The sequence below is a fragment of the Equus przewalskii genome, chromosome 31, assembly GCF_037783145.1.
Source record: "Equus przewalskii isolate Varuska chromosome 31, EquPr2, whole genome shotgun sequence".
Classification (NCBI taxonomy): Eukaryota; Metazoa; Chordata; class Mammalia; order Perissodactyla; family Equidae; genus Equus; species Equus przewalskii.
The window spans coordinates 29,648,548-29,666,370 of NC_091861.1; the positions used below are offsets into that span (position 1 = coordinate 29,648,548).

Sequence of the window (17,823 nt, forward strand, 5' to 3'; positions counted from 1 at the left end):
ACCCAGCCTTTTTGGAGTAGGCATCACTGCCTATCCAACATGGAGATGGCTTTTTGTATTAAGCAGAGGGACAGCTTCAATCTGTGCCTGAGGCTGCAGAATAAGACATACTAGACTGCTCTCAGGGCTAGAGAAAGGGAGATGAGGTGAGCAGACCTGGGGGCATGCAGAGGACTGGGTAGCACAGGACAGCAGGTGGGCACTTGGCATCTCTGAGGGGAGCTTATGGGGAAGAGCAAGCAAAGGGGAGCTAGGAGGCAAACTGAATATTGCCTGGAATTTCCCTTTTGTGTTAGGTAAGTTGTGGAGGGCCCCAAATGGTCCCACCCAGTATGTAGACCCTGGGCTGCCTCTCTCATGACCAAACGGATGACAGTTAGACCCTCTGCCCTAGGCACAGTGCCCTGGACAGGGAAACAGGAGGGCTTGGGTTATCAGTTTAGCAAGATATATGATGGTCAGTAAAGAGAAGTAGATAGGGGAAAAATGAGAAGAGAAGGAACCAGAGGATAGAAGAGTTTCCTCATCCCTGCATGGTTTCCTGGGGCCTAGAAGCAGACGATTGACCCTGTTTGGATGAAACAAAAAGCCAAAAAGGTGGCGTAGCCCTACTACAGGCACACAAGGACACAGCCAGGATCTGGCACTCTATCCTCTCTCCCACCATCACAGGTTCCCCCAGCCCTCAGAGCTCTGGAGAGCTTCCAGTCTCTGCCCAACACCCCCACATCTGGCCTGATGCCATCTACCCAGCCATGCTTCCTCCTCCCCTTCCAAGGGACTCCCTTCCTGCTCCCAGTGCAGCCGAGTGAGGGAGGGCCTTGGTTCCAACACCGTGCTGACCGGCCAACAGGAGAAGCCTGGATTCTCCATTCTAAACCCCATGTAGCCCTCTCCCCTCCAGGGATGCCTACAGCTCCAGCCTCATTCAGTACTCTAACTCCAGTTAAGATTCACATGACCACATCCATCACAAAAGCCTGCCCCTCCAATCAACCCAAGCTTGATTTGCATATGAATGGAGTGGGCAATGAGGTATCTGGAATAATAAATGTTACGGGAAGATGTCCCTGCTCTAAACATTTCAACAAGCTTGAGGAAGGTGCAAGTCACTGACTTTCAGAGACCGTCTCCAGATTCCAGGACCTATTGCTACAACCCGGCCCTCCCCTACTCCATGCCATGCATGTCAAAACTACTTTAAAGACCTCCTGAGAAAGACAATCAGACACTCAGGCTCATGGTATAGCTGAGCTTGGAGTTCATCTCCCTCATTTTACAGAGTAAAAAGTGGGACCCAGGGAGAGGAAGCGGCTTGGCCAAGGTCTCGGTCAGCAAAGGGTAGAAACAACACAGAGAGGAGAGCGGGCGGCTCTCTATCCGCGGTGCTGAACCGCCCAGTCCTGCCAGTTTAGAAAGAGTGCCTACGCGGGGCGGGGGCTCTGTCCGTGGTGCTGAACCACCCAGTCCCCCCGGTCTGTAGGGAGAAGCCAGCCGTGGGACTCTGTCCACGGTGCCGAACCGCCCAGTCCTGCCAGTTTAGAGAGAAGCATGCCTACGGGGGCTCTGTCCGTGGTGCTGAAGCACCCAGTCCCTGCAGTCTGTAGGGAGAAGCCAGCCGTGGGACTCTGTCCACGTGCTGAAACGCCCAGTCCCAAGCAGCTGAGGTTTGCGTTTCTAAGACCTGTTGGGGCCTCCAGCATTGTAAGGGTGCTACGGAGGATTCAGGCGAAAGTCGATGACACAACCCAGGAGACCATTTACATGAAGGAGGGAGAGACTAATTCCAAGGGGATAAACAGGTAGACGTCCAAGAGCATGGGGAAGGGGACATCAAACCCCTTCACCTCTTCTCATCACCTTGAGCTGGGCATGGCCACCTGATTCTAAGACACTGAGATACATGTCCTTTCAGAGAAGCTAAAAGTGAGAAAACAATATGACTGATACTGGCTAACTCCAAAGTTTGCAAGGGGAAACTTTCTAAGAAGGAAGTCACTAGAAGGGAAGGCCAAGAGAAATTTGGAGGATATGTGGATAACAGGAGAACCCTTAGAAGATGTGCAATGATTTTGAAAGGTCTTGCCAAGAGGCTGGAGGTTGGGTATCAGGATTTTTCAAAATTACACCTCCAAAGTCCAGAATCATGACTGCAACCCTTCTGTGGGTCCTTGGAGTCAAGTGAGTGTGGGAGTGTAACAAAAAAATGCACTGTCTATTCCTCCTCTGTTGGTGGCAAAGTAACGTCAGATGAGGTTTATGTATTTCTAGCACCAACCCTGAGATACCACCAGAAACATTTGTAATGACAACAGGGTTATGTTGAAAAGAAGGAGATAAGCCTATCCTGATCCTCAGACTGGAGCCCATGTTGAAAGAATCTAGAAGCCATATTCTTCACAGGGTCCCTGGTTCTTTACTCTCCCTCCAGTACTGAGACTGAATGATTGTGGCTTGTTGGCAGGGCAAATGTTCAGCATGTATGAATGGACCACATACAAAGGAGGTGTTTTAGCAGGAGATGCACAGCATCCTGAATTTAAATGGGCAGTCCTGCCCACGTGGTAGGGGGCTCCTGCATGTCCTGTTGCAGGTTTGACTTTCATAACTGAAGTCTCCTGATGCTGAGTTTGCACAAACACACACACACACACACCATCCCTTACTCCAGAGATAACATCATGACACTGATAAAGGAGGGGATTTCACTCTGCTAAGCCCTATTGTGCCCAGCATTATTTTCATCCCTTTCCTCCTCCTCCTTTCCCTCCTCCTCTACATCCTCCTCCTTCTCTCCCTCCTCTCTCCCCCTTCCTCCTCCTCTCTCCCTGACACTGTGATGCATTCAATGAATACAAGCAAACTATAGTTGACAACTTTGCACACAGTCAACTCTCTCCAGCATGTCTACACCCACATTCATGGAAACTCTGGGAAGGGGGGAATCTTGGTGGCAATCTATCCTTTGCTAGTACCTACCCTGTCCCAGACTTTTCTTCTCTTTGAAGGAGGTCTCACCATCTGTTTGGTCTCCTGTCACAATGTCTAATACGTTTACTGTTCAGAAATTCCTCTTTGTATCTACCTGAAATCCTTCATGCAACAGGTTAATCCTATTGCCTTTCTAACATTATAAATCATTTTAAAAGATGAGAAGCATCTTCCTCAGTGGAAGTCGGAGCAGGATTTCACGGGACCTTTCATAATCTGCAGGTAGACACATGCGCGAACACAATACTCACCCCACCTACATACACATGGAGAACCTGTGACAGTGGTGACAACAACAAAAAAGCCCAAGTACACAAACACTTGAGAGGGTGTCTGATCCACACTCCATTTCTAGAGACAGGACTGCTTCAGGGTCCCCTGAGAAGAAGGCCTCATGGACTGCTGAATCCCACACACTTAAGACGCCCATCTCCAGCCCTTGTTTCTGGGTCTGAAACACAAAATTCCCTTGGCTCCGTTAGTCCCCAAACCCAGCCTCCCCAGCAATCACATTGCCAGCAACTAATACACTTCTCAGAAGCTGTATTTATATTACAGCAGGACAAGAGAGCAAAGGTGTAATTGTGCTCGATTTGATTGAGTGTAACAACTGCACAGTTAGCCACACGTGTCATCGAGAGATGTGAATTGGGGATAGTTTATGCTCAAAAACTCATTTCCAAGAGGACCTGACATCTTCCTCTCGCAGACATCCAGACGGCGCTGACATCAGTGGCAACGCGAGGAGAAGAGATCCGCGGACTTGTCTGAGAGAGAGACCTTGTAAGGTCATCCATCCACTCCTGCCTCCACACAAACATTCCCTCTGAAAAGCTCTTTCTTTGCTTTTCTGGAAAGTCTATCTGACATTCTCTCTTCACCCCTTTGATCTCCTGCCAGATATCTCAGTGCAACAAGCAAGAAAGTGTTGCCTAATATCTAACCTAAACCCTGCTGGTTTCCACTTTCAACCATTGCTCTAGTCCTGTGCTCAGTGCAATGACAGCAGCCTTCTCCTGTCATGTCTCCATCCCTGATTCCAGCCACCCTGGGGACACACCTGCCATGCCTACTCCTCCATTTGTGACATCAAAGGCCATGGTCCCCTGACTCTGGGCTTGTTCTCCTCCATCTGCCCTCTGTTCTCTGGAGTGAGTAGGCAAGAAGACATTTCAGCCCTCTCCCTGAATTTCTTTCTCAGTCTACAGGGAAAGAACAATAGTTTGGTCTTTGAAAACCTCTAATGCTTTTCTGGGACCCTGGGAAGGGCCTGCAGGGATTTTTCTAGTCAAATCTTCTCATTTTACAGAGGAAGGAATAGATACAAAGAGGGGAAGTGACCAGTTCAAGGTCACCTTGGAAATCAGAGGCAGAGCCAGAAACTCCAGTCCCCTTTACATGCCAGATCCTGCCTCCAGCTCAGAGCTCTCCCCACGGCCCACCTGGCCAGGTGCGGTGCTATGTAGGTGTACCCCTCACACACCCCTCGCAGTGCAGGGAGTGACCTGACACCCCACGAGAAGGCCCATGAGTGCCTATGGCCCCTCCATAGCCCATGAATCATGTGGCCATGTACTTATCATTCCCTCCTGGCTAGACACCTCCATTATAAACACTTGGAGCATTGAGACTTTTTACTTTGCACCAATTATCATAATTGTAATGAAATAATCAACTGTGTGATTCTTCTCTTTAATATCTAGCTTCCCTCACACTGGAAGGGTCATGAGGGCAGGGACTGTGTCCCTCTGTCTTTATCATGGCTGTAGCCTGGCACAGAGGACTTACTCACTAATGCTTATTGCACAAGTGAGTGAATGAATGAATGAATCAGTAGGGGTCTGTGGATGCCTGGCCATTGTGACATACATGAGAGGCTACGAGGCCAGGGGTCCTAGATTCTTGTCCTGGCTCCAACATGTAGGAATGGGAACAGGCAATGTCATGCCTTCTCCTCCAGAGAATTTGGGACACAAAAGGGAATCTTATCACCAGGGGTGTATTTGAAGCAGGGGGTCAGGGGATCACGTTGGTGAAAGGATCAATGAGTCTACATGCTTTCTGACATAGCTTCTCCCCACTCCTCCTTTCCCCCACCACTTCTGTCACTAGGGCAGGGACTGGTGCCCCAAGCGCTGGTCCCACTATCTCATTCACCTTTCCACCAAGCTCCCTGCTTCTGAACACTGCAGCCCCCGATCAATGCTGCCTCCAGAAAGCGCTATGCTAACAGCCACAGCTGAGCAGGCTTCACTTGCATTAGCTTCTAATCACAGATGGCAGCTGCCAGGGGTCTGAGAAGGCAGCAATGGTTTTAGGGGAAACCACAGGTCCAGATCTGCAAGCAGCCCACACAACTGCCATGCCCCCGAGCCAGACCCCAGCCTAGGACTCCATCCAGGGCAGTTCTGAGCCAAGCTTGGAAGTGGCATATGGACGGGGGACCACATGTTACCAGAACAGTCTCCTCTGACCTGGAGATAAGGCCTCGGGTCCAATTTCATTCTCAATTTCCAAGGAATGTGAGAGGAAGGCACCACTACCCACGGGCAGCCTGCCAAGAGCTCTGTGTGTGTGGTAGGTTTTCATCTGTGTGTGTTTATAAGAATTTTGGAATCTTCCCTACTCTGAGCCAAGGGCCTCGAGGTGGCACCCACTCAAAACAAGAAGGAAATGCTCTCTGAAGATAGGCAGTGGGGTGGACCCTAGGAGGGGCTGTTTTGAGAATCTGTCTAGTTTATTAAGGGCCAGAGCCCTGTGCCCCAGAACTGAGTCCTGGAGCACCAACCTGCCCTAGGGAGGCTGTGCTACCCTGCCTCTGAGCACTTCCAAATTCACTACTGAGTTTTCCCCTGCCCACTAGCTGCCAGGCCCAGGGTGTCTCTTCAGTACATCCCTGAATATGGAGAGGAAGAGCCAGAAGGAGGGAAAACACATTCAGGGAGGCTGGGAGAGTGAAAGATCAGGGGCCCACTCCCTGCTTTAGCTGGATGACCCCCACAGGACAGCATCCAAGGTCTCACCTGTCCACCCAAGGAAAGGACAAACTGCTCAGGTGACCCCTCTCATCCAGGAGGCCCCCCATTTTTACTATGTCTCAGTCTTTCCCCATTCCCAGTCTGTAATGGGCAGCTGAGGATTGCCGAGCCAGGGAAGGAGCCATGTGCCAGGGCAATCAATTACCCAGCCGTGTGGCTGCTGAAGAGCTGAGAGACATGTGCTCCCTGTTGGGCCAGATGTGCCTGGGCAGCCATCTGACCTCGTCTGAAGGTGGCTCTTCCACCGCCCTCCAGAGCCGCCCTGCCCTGCCCTCCACCTGTGCTCCCAAGATGAACCAACCACATTCACTCAGTGCCGGAGCCTCAAAAGCCACGGAAGAGATGTGAAGTCTGCCTGTGCTTCCTGTGGGAAAAGCAATTATCTCCCGGCCTCGGAGATCAGGGTGCTAAATCTTAATTACAGCAGGCAGTTGTCCAGGCCGACACAGCCCATAACTCTGCCTCTGGCTCTCAGCTTCTCTGAGGACACTGGACTATGTACATTGACCCCCAGACCTACCAGGCAGGAGGCAGGGAAGGGTACATTATAAGAGGGTGCAGCAGGAGGAACGTAGGTAGACACAAAGAACTTCCTCACTGCTGGGGGTCACCGTCATCAAGGACAGATTTTACTTCCCAGCAGGTGACCTTGGAGGGCCTACACAATAAGGAGCTTCAGGTCCCCTAGAGGACAGGCAAAGGGAAGCACTGCAGGTCTCGCATTTGCGAGATTTTGCTTCTGAGGGGGGCTGGGATCCGGGTCCCGACTGCATCCCCAGAGTTGCGTGGACAGGACCAGTGCCCAGACTCCACCAGTGTGACCAGTTCTAGACAGAGCCCTGTGAACGCCAGCCTGTGGGGCATCTGTCCATGGTCCCCAGGCAATGGAGCAGCCTGACTCCCCCCAACACACACAGTGTGCAACATGGGGAGTGTGGCGTGGAGCAGACAAACCTGAACCTGTATGTTGATTCTGCTGCCACTGTGAACTTGGGGACATTCACTTTACCTTTCTGAGACCCTAAATGGGGGTAAAATATCATGTGCTCTAAAACCGGAAGTGCTTGATGTTTACTTCTCATTTCGTCACAGAGAATATTAAAAAGATGTGCACTCAAGAGTCAGGATTTAAGAAAATTTATAATCTTTGCTACTTCATCAAAGAAAGTCTTAAGTGAGACTGGAGTTTATTTATTTGCATATTTGTTTACTTATCAGGTGTGTGTCAGGGGGAATACAGTGATGGCAGTTTGGTGCTTGCCTTGGTCCCTGCCACGGGGCCAGCAGTCCCCTCACCACTGCTTTAGTGCCAGCACTGTCAATATAGCGAAAACGGCAAATGACCTTCATATTATAAAAACAGTTTTGACTTTATGGCTCCCTCTGATAAATTCTTGGGGACTCCCGGGGACCCGCAGACACACTTTGAGAACTGCTGTCCTAGGACAGCTGATGTAATCTTCACGTGGCCCATATCATCTCCATTTTCAGATGAGAACTCTAAAGCTCTGAGAGTTTCAGAAACTTGCCAGGGACACAGGCAGGAAGCGGCAGTCTTGGCTTAAACCTACGCAGTCTGACTCCCAGCTGCACACACAGTGTCTCGGTCATGCCCTGTAGAAGACGCAGCTGTGGGGAATGGTCCTGGGGGGTGTCAGGCATTTCCCCTCCGCCTTCCCCATCACCTCCTCAGGCCTTTGGGGCTCACCATCTACACCCCAGGGGAGGCCTGAGGACATCTCCCAGCTGCAGTGGTGAGGACCCGGCTTCTGTTATGCCTGGTACCCTGGGCACCTCTGCTGCTCCTCCACCAGCAGGAGACCTGGAGGGGGTGGGGTCAGGGTCTCCCTGGGAAGCCCCAAACCTCTGGGCTGGGCTGCCAATTGCAGGCTCAGCCCTGGCTCTTTCCCAGCCTCCCGCATCAGTGGCAACAACCAGTGCAGTTCCCAGCATCAAAGAGCTAATCTAATTTCTCAGCTGTGCTTCCCCCTCTGCCTCCTGCAACGCCAGGATTGATCTGGAACCAAGGCAGCCTTGTTACAGTGATGCCTCTTCCTGCCCCCGGGGGAGTCAAACTGCAAGAGGGAGCCCTCTCCCCTCCCCTCAGTTAACCCCATGCTTCCTCCTAACACCAACCTTGCCACACGCTGCCCTGCGGTTCCTGGGGTTGCCTCTAACTTTCCTTGGTTCCTAGTGGTGAGGCTGAATCTCAGCCCCCAGTTCAGCATCCCCTCAGGGAATCCCAGAGCACTTAACCACTGGGTTCCCGTTCATCCTCCACACCCCCCTCAGGCAGGGAATTGACAACTCTGCTCTCCTTCCTGTTTGCAGGTCTCCATCCCTCCCTCCAGGTGGAAACTTAGAACCCAAGGGTTCTGGCATCTAACCTCAGGCCCCCATCATTGGGTATGACTTTGGTCTATGTCAGTTGGCACAAAAAGAGATCCATGGTTGACAATGAAAATGGGGAGCCCGGCAGCCCCAGGAAGGATAGACACAAAGGACAGTGTGTTTGCTAAACATGCTTTTCTCCAAATAAACACAGAAGGTGAGAGACAAGGAGGGTTGTCAGTGACCTCCACCACCCTCAGGACACCTTCACACTGCCCCAGGCTCTCCTCCCTTCTGGAAAGGAGTCAGAATATGAAGTGGAGGGGCAGCAGAAGAAGGAAAGGTTAGACATCAGAAAGGACTTCCTTTCTACAAACAGCACAAAAGTTGCTTGCCCAATCACTTTTCAAAACAGGAAGAACATGGCCAACACATCTGGACAATTACTTCAGGCCAGAATCAATGGTGAGGACAAGATACTCTCTTAAACCTCCCAGCCTTTGGGGAGCAGGGCTTCCCTGGGGAGCAAGGGTTGCCTGGGAGGGAGAGCACCCACTGACCTTGGGGAAGTCACTTCTGCTCTGGAAGGGGATATACAGGCACCATCCCTGGGGCCCCAGGCCACACACATGTGCCCACCCACCCTGGCCCTGCACTGACCAAACATCCTGCCTCGTTAGACTTCAAAAGAAACTGAACCTGGGAGTGGCAATGAGGACGGGGAATAAAAGGAAGGGAGAGAAAAAAAAACGAGGGTGAGAGATGCAAGTCCCAGGTATTCTCTCCTCTCTCACACACGCACACCTGTACACACACGTGTGTGTTGCACGTGCATGTGCACACACATACATGCATGCACATGTGCACTGTGTGCATATATACATGTACACGCATGTACACACACCCATATATACACCAGTGCAGTGGGTTGTATGTGTCTTCTGTCTCTCCACAGCTGAGCAGGAAGCTGGGAGAGGAGCTGTCTCCCCTGCAGCCTCTCCCTTGTGGCCTCCATTACCACATCCCCAACCCCTGCTAAGCAACCTGTCTCTGATCCCCACTAGAGAAGCACATAGAGGCCCAGGGTGAGCTTCCAGGATTTTGTGATGCCTCCACCACCTCTGGCATCTGTGATGGGCTGCCGGGCCTCCCCTCCAGGTCATTCCCTCAGTCTACTTGGTTCTGGAAAGGGTGAAGCTCCTCCCAGCCGCCCTACTCCCCAGCAGTCTCAAAGCCTTCTCATCTCATTCCTCCATTCATTTTTATATTCCCATCTCCCTGGTGCCATGCTCACAGTTATAACCACTTACACTTGATTTTAAGATGTATGGAACAGTAATGGGTGAATTCTGCCTCTAATTGCAATAGTCCCTAACTGCTAAAGTCCAGAGCCACCACATCAACCCAATTATGGAAGCTCTGCCAGGGTTCTCCATGGCCTGAGGATCCTGTTCCACCCAAAGGCACCTGGTCCTCACAAATGCCTCAGGGGAGCTCCCTGACTCCCTGCCCAGCCACCGTCCTCCCCTGGTCCCAGACTGTCTGGTGATGAGGGCCTTGGGCTTCCCAGTTTCTTTGCAGAGAGAAGGGAGAAAGTGAAGAAGGCTCCATGGACGGAGGAAAACCTCGTCTTGGCAGGTAGCTGTCCCAGGACTGGGGAGCATCTGGGAGCCCAGTCACCCTGCACCCACCCATTGCAAATGCTCCTGGCTGCAGAGCTCTACACTGGGGATGGGGGGACCCAGGAGAGAAGGAACCCCATGCCCTGCCCTTGGTGAGCTCCCAGGCCGATGTAGTTATTCTGGGCTCCCTTTTAATCTCTGGAGCCTTTTACAGAGTAGGTGTTTAGTCCATCTGAATTGGAAGCAGAAGGAAAGCGAGAAAAGTGGGACAGTAGGAACAGGGAGCTTCAGCTCCAACGGCGCTTGGACTGCAGCTGCCCTGCGTGCCAGGGGTGAGTTCTGGGCTGTGAGTCCCCTGGGGATCTTGACTTCTCAAGCCTGGACTCTCTGAAGGACAGAAGCAATCAGACACCAGCTGGATCTCATTCCCCCTGCTCTTTCGAGAAGCCCCTCGCTATCCTGCTCCCTTGGTCCTCAACACACACTCATATGTGCACGTGCACACAAACACACACACATGCACACACACACATATGCACACATATGTCCTGCTGCTGCTGGGCTCCAGAAGAAGCCTTTAGTTACTGAATTGGGACCTTGCAGAGGCTTTTGGGGCCGATGACATCAGCATCTCATTAGGACAAGGTTACTGAGGCTGGGGGCACATCCGACCGGGAGCCCCATCATTTGCTCTGCTCCACCCACCAAGGCTCCTCCCTACCCCCTTCAGAAAGTTCCTCTTGAAGATGCCAGGGCCCTTATGGTGAGTGACAAGGAAACCCAACACCAGGGAGGACGAGCTGATTCCATTTCTCCAAGGGATCACTGCTAATTTTGTAAAAGTCTGCTGTCTGTTTTCAACCACTGACCTGCTGCTTATACCCAAAGCATTAATGACCTTGTCCCTGAGGGCCCCGACTGCATTCACTGGCTCCACACTGTAGGTCGAGCTGGTGAGAAGCAGGTGAGGGGAGGCTGGCTGGGGAGGAAAAGTTCTGAACCATCAGCTACAGTGGCCTCGCAGTTGTCCCTTGGTGGTATGAGGTTTTGAACAAGTCGCACAACTTCTCTGGACCTTTGCTTCTTCCCTGTAAAATGGGGACAGTGATGGCTGCTCCGAGACCTCACAGTGGTACTGAGGGCTGCAGTGACGAGAGATTAGAAGGTTTTTCATGGAGTGAGTGGGCTGGGGGGTGAGGAGGCAGGTAGGCAGGGAGGGGGAGGAGCTTGACAAAGGAGCAGGCCTGGTGGGTAGTGGTAAGGGTGGGCAGTGGTGAGGGTAGGCAGTGGTGATGGCAGTATTGCTTGGCACCTGGTTCTGTGTTCCTGCCATGCATGGCCCCTTCTGGCTCTGCCATTCTATGCCTGATGGTGAGTGTTGCCTCCAGTAAAAGGTGAAATCCAGAGGCCCCCAGAAAAAGTGGTGAAAGAAGAGCCTCTCCTGACTTTGTAACAGCAGGATCACCTTGCTTCTTTTCTTGCCTGACCCCTAATCTGGCGGCTGCTTGGTAGTGTCAAACACTCTGAGGTACAGTGGCCATTAAAAGGGAACCAGCAACTCATTTCCTACCTTCCTAAGTGGCGAGGTCCAGAAGGGGCCTCCAGAATCCATCTTCCCCACCCCTGGCATTCAGTCAGATGGTCTCCCGACCAGAAAGGTGGACACTCTGCCCGAGTCTGGAAATGATCTGGGGAGGGAGCGTTCACAACCTCTCCTGTATACCAGGTACTTAGGGAGTCCTTCTAGATGTGTCACTTTAGACCCTTCGCTGAAGTTCGGGCCTCCTTAGGGGAGGGGCTGGCAGTGAGGTGCCCCCTGTAATTCAGACTCACAGTGACTGGTCAGGTCCCTTGAGGGCTAGATCCAACTTTACCCATCACTCTGGCTATTATCTTGAGCTATCAGTTCCAGGGATGAAAATAAAGGATTGCTGGGACAACTCCTTTCCAGAAATTAAGCTTTGGCAAGATATGGCTCTTTAGGAGTAAAGAACTGCCGGAAAGTCAGAGGGCCACCCAGGCAGTTAGAGCAGCTCCTTCCCTTGAGTCTTTAAGAATAACAGAGGTGGAAAGTGCTCCCTGCAGCTGGGGAACCCAAGAACGAGTCCTGTCTGCAGGCAGGTGAGGAGCTCTGAGGGACCCTCAGGCAACATAATGATGACAGAAAACACTCAAACACACTGGCCATGGCTCGGCACTGTTCTAAACACTACAGGAATTAACTCCTCTCATCCTCAGCAAAAACAACCTGCGTCATAGATACAAATGTTACCTCCATTCTACAGATGGGAAGATAGAAACAGTTTGAGTAACATGTCCAAAGTCAGAGTGAGTGGCAGAACCAGGAGGAACACAGGCAATCTGGGCATAGTCAGTATACTGCCAGTTAGAGAAAATACCTACAACTTGACATCTTTCCAGTGACTACATTACTCATCACAGGAGGACCCAGGACTGAACACCGGCTTCTCTGCCCAAGTGAGGGGTGAATAACTAATGTGTTGCCTATGTAGTGATTATTCACATAGAGAATTTAGAACTGTACCTATCCAGTGGGCCGTATTAATAGTTATCATTTACTGAGTGCTTACTGTCCTGTAGGGTAAGTATTATTCCTTCTGTTTTACGGATGAAACTCTCCAGACCTGGTCAGGTCACCCTGTTATGTGCTCTCAAAGCATCCCACATGCCTTCCTAACACTGTCACAGTTGTGAGAATTATTTATGTAATCATATGTTTAATTCTGTGATAGTCACTGGATCCTAAGTGCCAGAAGGGCAGGAACCAGGTCTGTTTTGTTCCCAACTGCATCTCCACCACCTAGTATAGCTCCTGGCACACAGCAGACTCTCAAAAACTAATGGTTGAATCAATGTAGAAACTGATGCTCAGAGCAGCTAAGTAACTTGCTGAGGCCCCTGGAGTGCCTCAACGGCAGGCACTGTTGTCTGTTGTGCTCACTGCCGCATCCACAGTGCCTAGCACACTTGTTGCATGAATGAATTAATAAAGGCACACACTCTGCAATTAGTGGCCCCGGGATCTGACCTAGCCCTGCTGGGCTCTCAGCCTCTACGCTTTACTACTTCCTGTTTTAACCACTACCTTGCCCTTGTAAACACCCTCAATGTTCCCTCTGGCTTGCCATTCTCGTGCTTAAGGAGCATTCCCATCACCCCAGACCACCTGTGCCACCTGACTCAAGAAAAGCAAACCCAGGGGGCCGGCCCCGTGGCCGAGTGGTTAAGTTCACGTGCTCCGCTTCGGGGGCCCAGGGTTTCACCAGTTCAGATCCTGGGCGCAGACATGGCACCGCTCATTGGGCTGTGCTCGGGCGGCATCCCACATGGCACAACCAGAGGCACTCACAACTAGAATGTACAATTATGTACCGGGGGGCTTTGGGGAGAAAAAGGAAAAACAAAATCTTTAAAAAAAAGAAAAGAAAAGAAAAGAAAAGAAAGCCCAGCTTCAGCTAGAAACTAGACCAGGAGAGTCCAAACAGCAAACTGCAGAGCCAAGTGAAACAGCATTTCTACTCATCCACTGCCCTCAACTATCCATGAGGATGAGCCATCCTCCCAGCTCACTGAACCCCAACCCCCTCCCCTCCATCCTCAATGTCCTTCCCACACCCAGCCCCCAGCCCACCTGCTGCCCCTCTCTCTACCCTCTGAGAGGGTAGCACAGGCTCAGTGCGGAAGAGAGGGGAGAGCCACTGAGAGTGGACACAGCCCAGGTAGAGGCAGAAGGGGCCACTCGAAGTCAAGCTTGCCTGGGGCTAGGGAGTATGGGCTTAGGGAGGCCAGGAAAGATGTTTTCCAGCCATCTCCAACCACCCCCCTCTGGCCCCCGCCCCCCCCCATACAGGTCTCTGCAGTGCCAGGGCCAGTCCCTGTGGCATCTGCCTGGAAGCTGCCTGAGGGTGCAGTGGGAGGTCAGGAGGGCCAGACCCAGCTCCAGTGTCTCCCTGCCCCTGCCAGGCCCTCAGCTAGGCACGTGCTTTGCCCAGGGATAAAGCCAATGCCAGTCATGAGAGGAAGCAAGCTACAAGATCTTCTGTGGGGAAAGGGCAACATTTACAAACACCAACACCTTCCTCTTCCCCTGGTGCTGTTCTGTGGGTATCAGTCTGCAGAGGAGAAAAAGTGAGAATTGTGTTTTCATAATTCCCCCTCCTCCCCAAAAAAAGTTGCCTGGAAAAACCTCTGGGACTGCGGAACAGAACTGACTCACAGGAGAGTGTTCTGGTCTCTTCCCCCTGGGGACGGTGGGCCAGGTCTATGTGAGGCTAGAAGTGGAACTTTTATCTCTGCCTCCCCTCCTTCAGCTTTCCAGAAGCCAGTCAGCTACTCCTGGGACGAGGCATGGAGGGGAGGGGGCGAGGATCAAGCCGAAGAGGTCCCCAGAAAAAGCCAAGCCCCCCTGGGGCATCCTAGAAGATGAGGCTGGGGATCTGTCAGAGAGCAGGCAGGGCAGAAGCAGGCCACACAGAGGGGAGAAGCCCAGGGACGAGGGTTCAGCCGGCATTGGTCACTCTCCAGGGGCATGGAGAGGAAAGCAGGCTTGGGGCTGGGCTCCCTGAGCTGGGCCGCAGTGTACCTGGCATGGACCCCTGGCGCTGACTCAGCCCTGGGGCCCTGACACAGGCTGCAGCTGGCAGTGCCTGCCAGGCCACTGCTCGCCAGGGCGCCAGGCACGTCTCACTGCATCAGAGCCGCCCTGCCCCTCCTATCTGCCCCTCTGGCCCGGCCTTAGGGGCACCAGGCATAGCTCTTCTTTGAGGCTCCTCTGGTGGTCACAGAGATGTTTCCAGTAGCCTGAAGGCTGGACTTAGATTTAAGCAGGGAGAGGACTGAAAGAACTAAGGCTGCCCTGCCCCTCCTGGTCACACCCTCTGATGAGGTGCCCAGGTTACAAAGAGCTAGCTGGATCAGGTTAGGACACATGGGAGACCCCCCTCAGGCAGCAGCAGGAGGAGAGAAGGGCACCTTCCGCTCTCCAAGTCAGACCAAAGCCCAGACCGGTACCCCCAGATCCCAAAGATGTCCTCTTCCTCACACCCACCCATTCCAATCTGGGTCTCCCCACCCTATCTGCCTCTGCCCCTTTCCCACCTGCAGTGCCCTCTGGGCCCCTTCCTCTGAGCTTGCAGTCCCTTCTTCCTGCTGCCTGGGGAGGAAGCAGTGGAGAGCACTTACTTCTCCTCCTGAACAGCGAATGAGGGGAGGATGCTGCAAAGAGGGCAATGGGGCTTTGGTGGCCCCCACACACACCCTGGGGCTGGGGGTGTCCTGGAGGCACCTGTGGAATGTGGGAATGAAGACGAGGAAGGAGAGGAGGAGGGACCAGGATTAATGGGATGGGAGAAGGATAAGTCATCTATTTGTTCAGTTAAGAAATAAAGACCCTGTGCCCTCAGACTGTGAGGGATGGGGCAGGGGAGGGGACCTCACAAAGGAAAGGCAAGTGAAGGAGCGAGAAGCAGGGTGAGATTGCGGAGCCCGCTCCGGAGAGAGGGCTGAAGCAGGAACGGGACGTCCTGGGTGCTGCTGAGTCATGAGATTTGGAGGCGAGAGGCACCTCCACCCCGCTGGAGTCTGATTCCAGCTCCTCTTGACCCTCACTTCCAGATGGTCCCTGTTGTCTGTCTCCCCACCCCTCTCCGGGCCAGGGTCTCTGCCTGCTGGAGCTCGTGGTCCTTCCCCCCCCCCTCCCACTACGGCGGGGCCGGGGTCCCAGAAGCTCCACGCGCATGTGGAAGACCCTCGTTTGAAGACGCCAGGGCGCGCGTGGGGGCGTCTAGGGGCGGGGCGCGGGGACCCCTAACTCCGCAGCTCGTAGCCGCGAGGCCAGCAAGGGAATCCGCTCCCCCTCCCGCCCCAGACCCGCAGAGACGCCAGCTCCTCACCCCTAAAACGAGCCTTCCATCCGCACGCGTCCAAACTCCCCCCAAAGGATGGTGTGAGCGCTCGGCCCCCTGGCCCATAACTTCCCGGCCGCTCCCTCCTGGAGCCAGACCCTCATGCGTCTCTGGCTCAGCAGCTGAGGAGAAACTTTAGGGGGAGGTCGGCGCCCCCACTGAGGGGTGCAGACTTACCCGGGCGCCACCAGGCAGGAGAGGCCCGGCCGGAGGTGAGGGCGACGGGCTGCGGTTGAGCAGGGGCGTCCGTCCCCTGGCCGAGTCGGCGCTGCGCCCGGGCAACAACTGGGCGCCGAAGTGCCTTTGCCGCAGGACTTGCTGAGCTGGGCGGTCTGCGCGGTGGAGGAGGGAGGAGGGAGGAGGGAAGAGGGAGGAGGCAGGGGCGGGGAGGAGGGAGGAGGGAGGGGATGGGGAAGGGGTGGAGGAGGGAACGGGAAGGGAAAGGGGTAGGAGGGGGAAGGGACAGGGAGGAGGGGGCCTGATAAGGGCCGCTGCTGCTGCTGCTGCAGGTGCTGCTGCTGCAGGTGCTGCTGCAGCAGGGAGGAGACCGGAGGCGTGGGAGAGCAGGGACAGGAGCAGCAGAGGGGCGCCTCCCGCTCAAGGTCAGGCTGCTGTTCCTCAGACCAGGACCAGGACAGTCATGTCGCTCTTGAGCCAGCTCCCTCTCCTCAACCTCTAGAACCCACCACAGTTCAAGGCCACATTATTGGCCTCAGGAGTCCCCCATAGTCATTGGGGATCTACGAGACCCTCTCTTCCCAAGTAGCGCCACCTCTACTTATAGTTGTCACTTGGAGGGTAGGGGCTTCTGAGTCCAAAGGGTTGGTGAGGAAGAGGAGGATCCTTGGGAGAAGTTAAAGATGCCTGGGGCCTAAAATGGGGGGTGGGGGGGGGCACGCCGAGAGGAAGCAGGAAAATACCACTTCCTAAATGACAGGGTTTTCCATACATGCTAGTTTCTTATTACTTACCCATCCCTTTGGGGTGGGTATTATGGGCAGTTTGCAATGAGAAGACAGCCCCCAATGGTACTTTGGCCAAGGAGCCACAGACAGACAGTGAGTGGTAGCACTGAGGCAGAAAGAGAAAAGTTGCAAGCACGAAGTGGAACCCTTCCTAATCTACCCAGAAGCTTCCAGGGCAGTAGAAGTAGGGAACACAGCATCAGGAATTCCAGACAGCACAATCTGAATACAAACTTTAACTCTTAGGGTGTCAACTTTTATAACAGGACTGCAGCACTGCCTCTCTCCCATGGATGCTGCAGAGGCTGCCATCAGGACCTGCCCTGACATCAGTGCTCAATACATATTTGCTGAGTAAAGGAGTGAGAAATGAAATGAATGCAAAATGAGGGAATGCAAAAAGAAAGTGGGATTTTAGGGTTGGAGGGAGAGAAGCAGCAGTGGAGGGTGCTTTTTCAGATCACTTTGCTAGTAATACCAGGTAGAACATGGAGACCATTCCATCAGGCTTGCACAGAGCAACGAGGCAGTGGCTACCATCTCTGGCTGTCATGGGAAAGGTGATGGAAGACCTCTAGGGAGTCCTAAATGAGACTGACGCTGTGCCCGCAGCCCCTGAGGCCCAGAGGTCATCCTTGCTCACCTGCAGAGCAGACTGCAAGGGGCATGGGAGGAGGTGGGGAGTCAAGTCTGAATCTGTAAGGGATGAAGCCAGATTGATGACAATCATCATGCCACCCTACACATTCAGAGGATGGTCAGTCCCACCCTCAGCCGGCACATCCCAGGACTTGTTGTTGACCAAAGGGGCTGGCTTTACTCAGTTTGTTCCTTCCTACTCCCCATACTGAAAATGAATCTGCAGGACAGATTCAGCCAGAGAAATGACTGCAGCCTCCTTGCATATAACCCAACCTACCTGACCTGACTCACTGCCCACCATTCCAATCAA

The 17,823-nt window shown here is 53.3% G+C and overlaps 1 protein-coding gene across 2 annotated transcripts in view; it reads right to left on the bottom strand.

Moving 5' to 3' along the window:
* SYT2 (synaptotagmin 2) overlaps positions 1-16,443 on the bottom strand; it is a 105,636-nt gene extending 89,193 nt beyond the window's left edge. The window contains exon 1 of one of the 2 annotated variants that reach the window (XM_070602218.1): positions 16,084-16,443. The gene's annotated coding sequence lies outside the window, so the exon portion shown is untranslated. The remainder of the gene's footprint in view (positions 1-16,083) is intronic. The other variant, XM_070602213.1, reaches the window with a different exon arrangement.
* Positions 16,444-17,823: the final 1,380 nt, after the last annotated feature.